The 14,680-nt window shown below is 39.1% G+C and overlaps 1 protein-coding gene across 2 annotated transcripts in view; it reads left to right on the plus strand.

Annotated features, from left to right (window-relative positions):
- The first annotated feature begins 12,877 nt into the window (after positions 1 to 12,877).
- LOC121385224 (profilin-like) overlaps positions 12,878 to 14,680 on the plus strand; it is a 39,578-nt gene continuing 37,775 nt past the window's right edge. For both annotated transcript variants that reach the window (XR_005959511.1, XM_041515808.1), the window contains exon 1: positions 12,878 to 13,738. The gene's annotated coding sequence lies outside the window, so the exon portion shown is untranslated. The remainder of the gene's footprint in view (positions 13,739 to 14,680) is intronic.

The raw sequence follows: 14,680 nt of genomic DNA on the forward strand, positions 1-14,680 counted from the left end.
GCGCTACACGGCGGTTTGTAGTAAAGATATCAGTGTGTATAACATTTCGTTGTGTTTCCGGTGTCAAATGTTTGTGCAGCACCGTACCGTGTGCATCGAATTTACCAGTTGAATTGTTTTAATTGACGAATTCTACTCATTAAAAAATAAAGACCAGATGCTATCCCTAAATTAAAATAAGCAGTATGGGCAGCTGCACAATTTTCTACGAATAAAAAGCAACGTCAAGGGCAGCGATGGGTAGGAGGATTCATGATTCAAGTATACACAATACAGTAAACAAAATCAAATCATGAGTAGGCACTAAGGGGCTTTGTCTCGTTCCAGCCAGTGCATCAGAAGTTTGCTTTGTTTAATGACATCACTAGAGCATATTGATTAATTAATCATCGGCTATTGGATGTCAAACATTTGATAATTCTGACTCGTAGTCATCAGAGTAAACCCGCTGCATGTTTTCTATGCAGCAAGGGATCTTTTGTATGTACACTTTCCCACATACAAGAAGACACATACCACGGTCTTTGATCAGTTGGTAGTGCACTGGTTGGAACAAGAAAAAATAATCAGCTGAATAAATCCACCGAGGTGGTTTGATCCTGCGACGCAAGCACCTCAAATGAGCGCTCAACCGCCAGTGCATCACGACCGTGGTATATGCTATCCTGTGGTATGGTGCATATAAAAGATCCCTTGCTACTAATGGAAAAATAGAGTAGGTTTCCTTTCTAAGACTACGTCATAATTACCAAATGTTTGTCATCCAATAGCCAATGGTTAATAAATCAATGTGTTCTAGTGGTGTCGTTAAACAAAACAATAGCCGATTATTAATTAATCAATGTGCTCTAGTCGTGTCGTTAAACAAAACAAACTTTAACTTTAATCAACTATTCAGTCTGAGTTAAGGTGATTCGAACAATTTGGAGATGGTGTTACTATGATGTCTCTATCTTGTCTTGGATGTGTTTGGTGAAGTGTTGCACAATTGTAATGATCTTCATTCATTCATTCATTCATTCATTCATTCATTCATTTCAACTTATTTTCGCGCTTATATCCAATTAAGGTTCAAGCTCGATGTCCTGGGCACACCCTTCAGCTATTGGGTATGTCTGCCGAGGAAAGTGGGTTCGTTGGTTAGTGAGAGAGGAGGGTGTAGTAGTCTTACACCTACTCATTGAGTCGTTAAAACTCACTTTGGGTGGGAGTCGATACCGAGTGCGAACCCTGTACCTACCAGCCTTATGTCCGATGGATTACCCACGACACCACCGAGGCCGGTGATGATCTTCAACAACCGGTGGATCCAAGCCCGTAGCCAGCTGGTACCACAAGCAGTGGCAGATCCAGAAAATCCATTTATGAGGGGCCCAAGTGACATGAGGTGGAATACCAAGGGAACTTTGGGGGAGGTTTGGAGGGGGATCGTAAAAAGAATGAAAATTAATATATAATAAAATTATAACTATCGCCAAATTTAGCCCCCCCCCCCCCCCCCAGATCCGCCTCTGACATGTCTAGATGGATGGTGGGGGAAAAACAAAGGACATGCACGTTATGTAATATATACGATATTGGAGATCATTATCTTTTTATATGTAATAAACTCAAAGAAGCGCGAATGAGAATGCTACAAAATATTACATTGTCACTCCCCGTCGGTGGACCCATTGGGCTATTTCTCGTTCCAGGCAGTGCTCCACAACTGGTGTAACAAAGGCAGTGGTATGTACTATCCTGTCTGGGGGATAGTGCATATAAAAGATCCTTTGCTGCTAATCGAAAAGAGTAGACCATGAAGTGGCGACAGCGAGTTTCCTCTCTCAATATCTGTGTGGTCCTTAACCATATGTCGGACGCCATATAACCGTAAATATAATGTGCTGAGTGCGTCGTTAAATAAAACATTTCCTTCACACAGTTGCCTCGTACACGTGCGTGGGGTGTCATTCTCGATCTTTGGTGGTCATAAAACCTACTGTAATACTGAACTACCGGTTGTAATGTTTGCCCAATTAATTCACTGTTATCATATAACCATTCCCCACAGCTAATATACCTTACAATTTTGGCAATTGTAAATTCTTATTAGAGTTCCTCTACTTTTTTGTGTTACATGTATTACCTCATTCTGGGACCGTCCTCGGTGGCGTCGTGGTTAGGTCATAGGTCTACAGGCTGGTAGGTACTGGGTTCGGATCCCAGTCGAGGCATGGAATTTTTAATCCAGATACTGACCACATTGTCAGCAACATACTGAACAAATTGACCTGTGAAGTCAGGGATGTCCGTGCCATAGGATAAGGCTGCATTTCGTTCAAACTCGCAAATCTCTTGATAAGAACAACAGAATCCATGCTTGTGAAGAGAGTCAATTAAGAAACGAGATGCGAAATGATGGTGTAGCTGCACGCCTAATCCAATCTGCAATGGTGCCAACAGAACACGTGGTCGGGAAGCTTGCATTATTGCTTGTCCAATGGCAGCAACTTTCATCTTGACAGATTTCCCAACAAAACGTCCTTCCAGGAAAACTCTGAGCGTTTCGGGAAGGAACTGGATACAGTCATCTTCAGATTGAAACGTTTCAAATGCCGGGTAGACCTCTGCTGATGTTTCAACCGCTTTGATGTCATCTTTGATGAACTTGACAGTCGTTTGTACCATTTTCAGCTTCTCTGTGTTCAAATCGACTGATTTACTTTGATTGTAAAACTCTTGGATCATAGTGGCAGCTTTAGTCCTGAATGTAACCACATTGGATTTGCCATTAATCTCAGTTTGCATAATCCTGCTTCCAAAGTGTTCATGGAATTTGCTTTTCATGTGCATGTAGGCGTATGCTTCATGTTCGGAATTGGCTAGATTATGTTCCATACGGTTAATTAGATCATTAATAGTGATCTGTTCATCATCGTTTTCTTCCAGGAAACAAGCAACTTCAAGGAAGGCATCTGTCCTTTCATCAGCTTGTGGGCGTCCCACCTTTGCCTTTTTGAGGCATGCTTCACTTGTTTGATGAACTGTTGGTATCTGTTTATTCGTACGGAAATTCACACTACACTCCTGATGGTAGATAGCATCTGCAGCAGGGAGGTCGTGAACATGCAAAATTCTTGCTTCTACAGTCTCTGCCCAAGCATCGCCTCTTCTGCAACATGCTTCAAGGACACTGTTCTTGAATTCAATTGTCCTCACTGATATTACATTATGCTTTCTATTGCTTCCCCCAGGTTGGCCACAAAAGAGACAGTCAGCATCGTAGTGAAACTGATCTTCACTCAACCGAAGAACACGCCTTTTCCTATCTGTATCATAACCATGCTGTTGCTGCTGCTGCCTAATATCTTTAGATATTTGTTGTGGATTGCAGTATTTTCGCCTACATTCTTGGTGTACCTTTTGCCCAGGTATAGAGGAGGTATTACTGTCATTCCGTGCAACACTTGCTTGATTTATGCTCTCACTCCCCTTCTCCCCAAGAATTGCTGCTGTTGAAGTATTTCCATCTAATGTCTCTTTACAAATTACACAAACTTCAGACACATCCATTAGTTAAGACTCAGACTTCTTTTACCATTACCATTCGGACGTGCTTGTTGCTGTCCTAGAAAGTTAAATTAATGTCCTATATCTAAAAATGTTGTTAAATATACTCAATAAAACAAATTAAGGGCCAGCAGATATTGTGTGGGGAAGCTTTCTATCAAATTTCAGAACTCGGCTTTAGGAATCTGGAACCATTATTTTTCAATGCTTATGCAAGTTACTGAAGAGAACCTGATGCCTGTATATGTTTGGAAATTCTTCATTGTTAAACTAATATACAGCTAAATTTATATGTCCAAAATGTCTACTGGCCCTTTCATGAATTTTATTGAGTATAGAATGTGGTTTAGAAAACACTACCGCATGTAAGATAGGTTATTTAGTTAAGTGATAAATTCAATAATGTGTCCCCTTTGGGCTTCCATACATTTTTTTTTGGACGTAATTCTCGTGATGTATTTGTGAACTTACTAATACAAAATATGACATCTCATCGCCTTTCAGTAGTTATAATCAAAGCTTATGTGTGTTACAAAAGCAACGAACGCAATTATCAGCGTTTGATTAGTTTACAAACGTGTATAGCAGCTGATCAGATCACCGCCAGATATGTAAACAAGGTCAAGGTCAACGTTAAAACGTTGATTGGTTGTTTATGTCAGAATATATAATTTTCTCTGTACTTTTATATTATAATTGTTTTGTGTAACTGTTGTATGTGTATATACTTACCAACATGTGTTTCAAATTCAAATTGTAACGACGTTGTATCGATGAATAAATCACGTAATTTAGAAAGTTCTACTGTTGTCGACAGCGTGGTTTATCTCCCTTTGTTTCTATGGAGCGCCATTAGATTGATCGTGCCATTTCGCAAATGTTGCAAACTGTGAGATTAAATTAAACATATAACGCACGCACCGATTAATTAAGACTTTTAATATGATGTTCTAGTGGTATCATAGATACCCTTAACACAGAGAAACCTTCTGTTGCAATTAATGTGAGGTTAAATATTATTCTGCCTGGACTATATTGAGATGGGGCCTCATTCACAAAGTTCTCTTAGGCTCTGCTAGACAACAAATCATCCTCTGTGCAAGTCTTTTTGCATTACACTGCGAGATCGCAAAGTTGCGAGAGTTTAGTGAATTAGGCCCATGGTCTGCTAACGTTGAACAATAACCTAAAGCTACGCACAGTATCGCTAACTCTGCTTGTTAATCCACAGTGGATTTTGTGAATGGGGCGTTTTGAACGGTTGCGTGCCCCTGTAAACAGGTTCCTGCTTGTTTTGTGTCTGGTATTCCTATCTAGCTACCCGGTGAGTGTGTCGCACGCAAGGGATTAACGGCAGATACCCCTTTTTATACTTTTGGCCTTAATATTCAAAATTGACCCTATTTGTTAGGTTATCCCTGTCCCGAGTCAGACCCCCGATCCTATCGGAGGCCGGACTCGGGATAGGCGTGTTCGAAATCCTAGTGGTATATGGACACGTTAAACCAGTTACTAAGTTAAGCTAAAACGGCAGATATATTCCTTCACTATTAGAGCAGTTTATGATCACTGAAATTAAACATTACTGATATTTTATTGTTTATATTATCCATTTTCGTAGAACCGAAGTGTTTCTGGTCATCCTGGTGTTTGTAATAACAGAAATTGCATTTTTTGTTTTTCATATTTTTTAAAACGCACGTGTTTCTGTTCTGTTGTATCCATTCTTGCTAGCTGGAAGTCCTGGCGATGTATTGTAACATGTTCCTGATGAACGTCAACAACCGGTGGATCCACTTGTGGAGGGGGGGGGGGGGGGGGGGGTCGGCATCCAATTAGCTCGAGTGTCTGCTGTGGTCTATCCACAGCTAGTACACACCCGAGCTAACATTCAATATGGCGATACCCCCTCCCCCCCATCATCTTCCCTGCCTAGACAAGCCTGGGTCAATTGTGGTTGCAATTATTTTTCATTCTGTGAGCCTGGAGGATGGATCGTGGTTGTAGCCATGCTTGCTAGCAGGCAGATCCCTTGTCCTGCAGTAAAATTTAAAGTTTGTGTATTAATCATCGGCTATTGGTTATTAAACATTTGGGGCGGATCTATCTCAGTCGGGTGAATGCTCGCTTGAGGTGCTTGCGTCGTATGATCGAACCACCTCGGTGGATCCGTTCAACGGATTGGAGGTTTTCTCGTTCCAACCAGTGCGCCACAACTGTCCAAAGCCCGTGGCATGTGCTATCCTGTCTGTGGGGAAGTGCATATAAAAGATCCCTTGCTGATAATGGAAAAATGTATCGGGGTTTTCTCTGATGACTACGAGTCAAAATCACCAAATGTTTGACGTCCAATAGCTGATAATTAATTAATTAATCAATGTACTCTAGTGGTGTTGTTAAACAAAACAAACTTTTTATTAAACATTTGGTAATTTTGACTAGAAGTTTTAGATAGCAAATCCGCTACTTTTTTCATTAGTAGCAAGGTTCTTTTATATGCAGTATCCAACTGACAGGACAGTACATACCACGGCCTTTGTTACACCAGTCGTGGTGTACTTATAACTGGATTGAACGAGAAATAAGCCAGTGGACCCACCGATGGGGGTCGTTATTCAAAACCCAGCTGTAAGGCGAATTAATACTCAATAAGGTGAAACAAGTATGTGACGTTTAAGCGGGAAAATACCCTCGAAAATAAACTAGAGTAACCCCATAACCGTTACTTTTCAGAGGTACGTGCGATTTTAGAATTAAGAAATAATTAGGCATTTCGTGGTATTGCAAACACCAGGATGTATAGGAAAACAATCAAATGATTTCAATTGTCAAAAACAGATCTAACAGTGAAGAATACGTAGTAGTGTTTAAAAACTATAGTATCTGTCATATTAATATATACCCCCACCCACCACCCCACCCTCCACAGTTTTTGGTATCTCCCGACACCCTGCCAAGAGGTTTCTGTTGCGTATGTTAAAAGCGCAGACCCTAGTTTTAACCCGTAAAAAAATGGACACTAAGTTTAGTTAATTTACAAACCTATAACTCATTAGATAAAGTTACAACAGAGTGAATGAAAAGTATGTGACGTTAAAACAGGAAATATCCTTAAAAATAGACTAGAACTCGAATCAATAAACCACTACTTCTCAGACGCACGTGCGTTTTAAAAATATGAAAAACAAAAATGCAATTTCTGTTATTATAAACATCAGGATGACCAGAAACACTTCGGTTCTACGAATATGGATAATATAAACAATAAAATATAAGTAATGTTTGATTTCAGTGATCATAAACCGCTCTAATAGTAAAAAATATACTGTAGTGTATAAAAACTAGATTCTGTCCCTTTAATTGTTATGATAATATAAAGGGAAGGACTGTATCTGCCGATAATCCTTGCGTGCGACATACTGACCGGGTAGTTAGATAGGTATACCAGACACAAAACGAGCAGGAACCTGATTACAGGGGTACGCAACCGCTCAAAAAGCCCCATTCACAAATATCCACTGTGGATTAACAAGTATAGTGCAATATGTGCATAGGTTCTTGTTATTGTTCAATATTAGTAGACCATTTCAATAGCCAGGTTCTCATATTTCCAGAATGAGGTGATTAATATATATATATATATATATACTTGACATAATGAGTTAAAGTTTGTTTTGTTTAACGACACCACTTTAAAGCTTATTGATTTATTCATCATCGGCTTTTGGTTGTCAAACATTTTGTAATTTCGACATATTGTCTAAGAGAGGAAACCCGCTACATTTTTTCCCCCCCATTATGCTCCATTTCAGACAGGAAAGCACATTCCACGGCTTTTGATACATTAGTCGTGGTGCACTGGTTGGAACAAAAATAGCCCAATAGGACCACTGATGGGGATCGAGCATACACCGACTGCACTTTACTTTACCACTGAAATACGTCTCTTCCCCCACCCCACTTCCGTATTCTAACAATGAGGTATATACAGAAAGAAAACTTGTTTAATGACGACTCGGGACTCAAGATTGCGTCGATCGTAATATACTTCCGTGCTTTTATGCAATTTAGATCGCAGCAAGTCGTCACGGGCATTGACAATACAGATACTGATCAAACGGAAAAACAGACATGCGGAAAAGATCGTCACATAACGGAAGTATGAGAATGATCGTATCCCAAGACGGGATCCTCGTTCATATCCGGACGCTTACAAGTGAACACTGCATTTCATTTAACCCAGACACAGGCGGAGAGGGAGGGAGGGAGAGAGAGATAGATAAAGAGAGAGAGAGAGAGAGACAGACAGACAGAGAGAGAGAGACAGACAGACAGACAGACAGACAGACAGACACAAAGAGAGACAGACACAAAGATACACAGAGAGTTGGAGAGAGAGAGAGAGAGAGAGAGAGAGAGAGAGAGAGAGAGAGAGAGAGAGAGAGAGAGAGATAAAGAGAGATATAAAGAGAGAAGAGAGACATATACACGGGCGTAGGAAGGTGACAGATAGACAGAAAGACAGAGAGACAGAGTGAAAGAGAGACAGAAACATGTATATATAAAGAGAGAGAGACATATACACGGGCGTAGGAAGGGGGGGGGGGGGGGGGGAGCACATGCCCATCTTGCGCCCCGCTTCCTACGCCAGTGATATACAAGACAGAAACAGAGAGACATACAAGAGAGAGGGGGAGTCATAAGCGTATTAGTGCTGGAGCAAATCCTCAAACTTTGGCAATAACGATAGATATTCGGGGGAAATGTGTTAACCTGAGAGAAATATTTTTCAGATATATTTTAATCATTCTACCCGCAAAATTAGTTATAATCCTTTTAACAATGCGCAATGATTCGCTTGCAACCCTGTCTAGCTGTTTGGTAGTAAGGCTAATATAACTGCTAGTCGCAGACGTAAACTTACGATGTTTAGTGAATTTGTCCACTAGGAATAATATCTGAAGGTGTGTGTGTGTGTGTGCGTGCGTGTGCGTGTGCGTGCGTTTGCCTGACTGCGTCTCTCTCTGTGTGTGTGCGTGTATGTGTTACAGACTCTAGTAACCCGGATGTTTCGCTGGGACTACCAGATGTCTAAACCAGGTAGTCCGCCGGGCTATTAGATTTTTATTTTTATTTTTTAATGATTTTTTTTTTTTTTTTTTTTTTACACGTCAGTGTCCAGTTACCCGGCTCAGTTTATTGGTGTCTAAAATTGCACCTCCAATTCTTGGCATCTTCTGACACCTACTAGTATGTTAACAAGGAAGGAAGAATTTTTTTTATTTAACAACTAACTCAACATAATATGGATGTTTATTTACGGTTATATGGCGACGGACAAATGGTTAAGGACCAAACAGATAATTAGAAAGGAAACAACGCCATTGGCTATTCTTTTAGATTAACAGCAGGCAATATTTATATTCACCATCCCAAATACATACCAGGGCCTTTGTTACGTACACAAGCCGTGGAGCGCTCATAAGCGTACGAGACGGGGGGGGGGGGGGGGGGGGGGGGGGCTAGTGCTGGAGCAAAACCTCAAATTCTGGCATAATGATAGAGACTATTCAGGCAAAATGTGCTAACCTGAAACCTTTTTGTATTTCCAGCATTAGCATTCTACCCTCAAAATTAGTCGTAATCCGTGTAACAATGCGTAAGGGTTCGTTTGCAGCCAGCTGTTTTGTAGTAATGCTAATATGAATAAAGGTTGTTATTCAGATTCGGGTATTTTCGTTAACCAACCAAAATGGAAACCTGTACGCCTATGGGAGTACTGGTTGGAATGAAAAATATCCAAATGAAACCATATGTATATAATAAATATGTATAATTAAATAACACGTATAGTATGTATTATTAATCAACATTTATAACACACACACACACACACAAACACACACACACGCACATAAACAAACACACGCACACACATACATAAACACACACACACATAAACAAACACACACACACACATAAACAAACACACACACACACATACATAAACAAACACACACACACACACACACAAACAAACAAACACACACACACACACACATAAACAAACACACACACACATAAACAAACACACACACACACAAACACACACACACAACACACACATAAACAAACACACACACACACACACACATATAAACAAACAAACACACACACATAATCAAAAACACACACACACGTAAACAAACACACACACACACATACATACACAAATATAAACACACACACACATAAACACACACACAAACACGCATAAACACACACACACACAAACACACCCACACATAAACAAACACACACACACACATAAACAAATACACACAAACAAACACACACACAGACACAGACAGACACAGACACACACACACACACTCTCTCTCTCTCTCTCTCTCTCTCTCTCACACACACACATACACACACACATACACACACACATACATACACACACAAACACACACACACAAACACACACATACACACACACATACACACACAAACACACACAAACAAACACACACACACACACACACACACACACACACAGAAACACACACACTTACACAAACACACACACATACATAAACACACACACGCACGCACGCACACACGAAACCACATAAAGACATGCATAATTAAACCACGTGTAATATTTAAAGACATGTATAACAAAAGCTAAAGCTAAGGTTTGTTTTTCTTTAACGACACCACTAGAGCACATTGATTAATTAATCATTAGCTATCGGATGTCAAACATTTGGTAATTCTTATACATAGTCATAAGAGGAAACCCGCTACATTTTTTTTTTAATGCAGCAAAGGACCTTTTATATGCACTTTCCCAACAAACAGGAAAGCACATACCGCGGCCTTTGACCAGTTGTGGTGCACTGGTTGAAACGAGAAAAACCCCAATCAGTTGAATGGATCCAACGAGGTAGTTCGATCCTGCGACGCAAATACATATATATATATATATATATATATATATATATATATATATATATATTGTATATAATTAAACCATATAAAGACATGTATAATTAAACCACACGTATAATATTTAAAGACATGTATAACTAAACCACATGAATAATAAATAGACACATTTATAATGAATGTATAAAAAACATTGTTAATAAAACGGAAGGCAACGAGTACAATTCGTGACTTATTTTTACTGATCACTTTGCATCCCGTTGTTCCTGGTCAGACTGGGTCATCATTGTACCTGGAAATCTCCACAGTGCTTGTCAAGACCAGATAATATACATGTGTAATCATTATATCTACTACCTACACAATAACCTGTTTTAAAAAGGAAGTTCGGTAATTTAGCTTCTACGTGAGGCGCGATAGACCATATAATAGAAGGAAGGAAGGAAATGTTTCATTTAACGACGCACTCAACACATTTTATTTACGGTTATATGGCGTCAGACATATGGTTACGGACCACACAGCTATTGAGAGAGGAAACCCGCTGTCGCCACTTCATGGGCTACTCTTTTCGATTAGCAGCAAGGGGTCTTTTATATGCACCATCCCACATATAGGGTAGTACATACCACGGCCTTTAATATACCAGTCGTGGTGCACTGGCTGGAACGAGAAATAGCTCAATGGGCCCACCGACAGGGATCGATCCCAGACCGACCGCGCCTCGAGCGAGCGCTTTACCACTGGGCTACGTCTCGCCCCCCATATGATAGAAGCCATTGGGAATGTTTCCCAATTCAAATGGTGGAATTTATAAGAGCATAGAACACTGTCGTAGCCAGGATTTTATATGAGGGGGTGGGGGATAGTATAATAAACCCATACACTAGTAAGACCTGTGTTAAGATTGTGACAGGCCAATATATATATGTATATATATACACATGTATATATAATTTAACACGGGCGTAGGAAGGTGCCAAAACATGTGTGTGGGAAGGGTCACACACACACACACACACACACACACACACACACACACACACACACACACACACACAATTGATATCTATCTATCTATCTATCTATCTATATATATATATATATATATATATATATATATATATATATATATATATATATATATATATTAATACATGTTAAAAATATAAAAAACCATCGCTACCGCTACATGTTCCCCGTGTGTGTGTGTGTGTGTGTGTGTGTGTGTGTGTTTGTGTGTGTGTGTGTGTGTGTGTGTACAGAATCTGTGTGTGTGTGTGTGTGTGTGTGTGTTGTGTTACAGAATCTAGTAACCAATTTTTCGCTGGGACTACCAGATGTCTAAACCCGGTAGTCAGCCGGGCTATTAGATTTTTTTTTACACGTCAGCGTTCAGTTACTCGCCTCAATTTATTGGTGTCTACAATTCCACCTCCTGTTCTTGGCATCTTCTTACGCCTTGAGTGTGTCATCAAATAAAACATGTCTTTCTCTTTTTGTTCGTTCATATCACTGACTCTTCACTCCAGCCAGTGCAACACGACTGGTATATCAAAGACTGTGATATGTGCTATCCTGTCTGTGGGATGGTGTATATAAAACACCCCTTGCAACTAATGGGAAAATGTAGCGGGTTTCCTCTCTCTAAGAGTATATGTCAAAATTACCAAATGAGCCGATGATTAATAAATCAGTGTGCTCTAGTGGAGTCGTTAAACAAAACAAACGTCTTTTGACTCTTCAAATTCGCTAATAATTCCAAATTACAGTAAGAAAATCTTTGCAATGTTCGTTTAAAGGGACAGACTCTGGTTTCAGCCGGTGAAAATTAACACTAAGTTTAGTTAAAGGGACAGACTCTAGTTTCAAACCGTGAAAATTAACACTAAGTTTAGTTAAAGGGACAGACCCTAGTTTCCACCGGTGAAAATTAACACTAAGTTTAGTTAAAGGGACAGACTCTAGTTTCAAACCGTGAAAATTAACACTAAGTTTAGTTAAAGGGACAGACTCTAGTTTCAACCCGTGAAAATTAACACTAAGTTTAGTTAAAGGGACAGACTCTAGTTTCAACCCGTGAAAATTAACACTAAGTTTATTTAATCTACAAACCTGTAACACATTTGGATAAAGTTACAACTGAGTGAACCATGAGTATGTGACTTTGAAATGGTGAAATACCCTCTAAAATATATTGAAAGTGTACTCCATACATGTATATATTACTTCTCAGACGCACATGCGTTTTTAAAAATGAGAAATGTATTTCGTCATGTTAAAAACACTAGGATGACCAAAACACTTCGAATGTACAGAAATGGATAATCTAAACAATAAAATCTAAGTAAAGAAAGGCTTCAGTTAACAAAAACGGCTCTAATAGTAAAACACATGCCTTAGTGTTTACAAACTAGGGTATGTCCCTTTAAGTTAAAATTACTCTGGTAGAACCACTCCTGTATCGCATAGTGCTCAATAAACAACTGTTATAGTGACGAAGCAATGTTGCGTAACTAATCAATCAAAACACGTGATCGTACTGATAATAACATACGACTCACGGGACTGTTATTATTAAGTTACCAGGGCCGTAGATAGCAGGGTGGCAAGGAAAAAAAAAATTCGGAAAGCATTATAGAAACTCAGTTGCGCCCCCCCCCCCCCCCCCAACAAAAAATCCTAGCTATGGCCCTAGTTACACACCTTTTTGAAAAACATTCAGTATATTAAAAATGTAAATTTGTAATTATGTTAATAAAAAAAATATTCTACAAAAAAAAAATGTAAAAGAAAAAAAAAGAACATAATTATGTATAAATGTACTGGTACAATACAACACACTACACATGCAACTGTTGTACTGCTCGTATTTTTAACTCCACCCATCTGCCAATCAAACAACGAGAAAATGCTTTCACTTTTAATTTCTACGTCAAACGATTAAAATTATATTTATATTTTTTGTTATTTATCCGGGTTATTAACAAGTATACTAGTACACCAGATTTGATTGGCTGTAAGAAAGGGACGCAACTCTTTCACATGTAAGATACGAATAATTTGGTAATTTTCATTGGCTAAAATTCCTCCAGTCAGGCTACTCCCTTCGCACGAGCTCTTGGCGTGTCACCCTCCATCTTGAAAAGTTCGACAGACTAGAAGGCTAGAGTCGCCGACATCGAACAAAACTATTCATACCATTAGCGCTTTCGCACTGATCTGACAAGTAAGTATACGTAATTAAAAAGTACTTGTTGTTACAGCGGGGCGCCATTAATTGGTTTAAATGCTTAACGGGAACATCGGCCAAGACCAGTCGGCGATGCGTGGATTATCATTATCGGCTTCGCGAGTGTTAAATGGCCAAAGTATTTTAACGATTAACCATCCCAAGCGATTCATGCTGGGTGAATACTGGGGTGTGGTGGATATAGGTTTACTTTTATTAAGAAACTTTTCGTTGTGTTGCATTTGTTGGCGGTGAATTTTGTTGTTTTAGAATGACCTGTTCAGAACTGTACAACTTTATAGTTACATGCGTGTAGACCAGACGAGTCTACACTTCAGTGTTGGTTCTGTATGCCGGCTGAGTCACACGTACGCTGAATCACTTGATACATTCTTAAGAATAACTCTTGTGGAAACAGCCATTTTTTCAATTTTGCCTGATATTTTTATTACCATGTTTATTACTCATTATTTGTTTTATGTATATTTTAAAAGAAATTGTTGAACTTTGTTAAACATGTTTGATATCATATCCTCTCTATTTTACTTCCTGCTAAGATTTAACCCATTTACTAAGTCTAATGTAGCCATTATCATTATGGTGTATATGCATTAGGTTTAACCAGGATTTTATTTGGGGGTGGGGAAGGGGACACTGATTTTGCCATTATTGGAGTTTGGTCATCTATGCTCTTTTATACATGTATGTTACATAGATGGGGAGACTTGGCATTTAATGGAAGATGCCTACCCCTGGCGATACAGTGTATATTATGTATTAGCTGTTTTAATCAATAAAGAAAATCCTTGGTACATCAAATGTACAGTACTTATTACTTTCATGTTTTGAAATTTAGCTTCTTGGGATGTTCTACTCCTAATATTTTTAAACACATCATTCCAATATTTTATAATTGTGAGGATGTGATGTATGTCACAA

Source organism: Gigantopelta aegis, chromosome 11 (assembly GCF_016097555.1).
Source record: "Gigantopelta aegis isolate Gae_Host chromosome 11, Gae_host_genome, whole genome shotgun sequence".
NCBI lineage: Eukaryota > Metazoa > Mollusca > Gastropoda > Neomphalida > Peltospiridae > Gigantopelta > Gigantopelta aegis.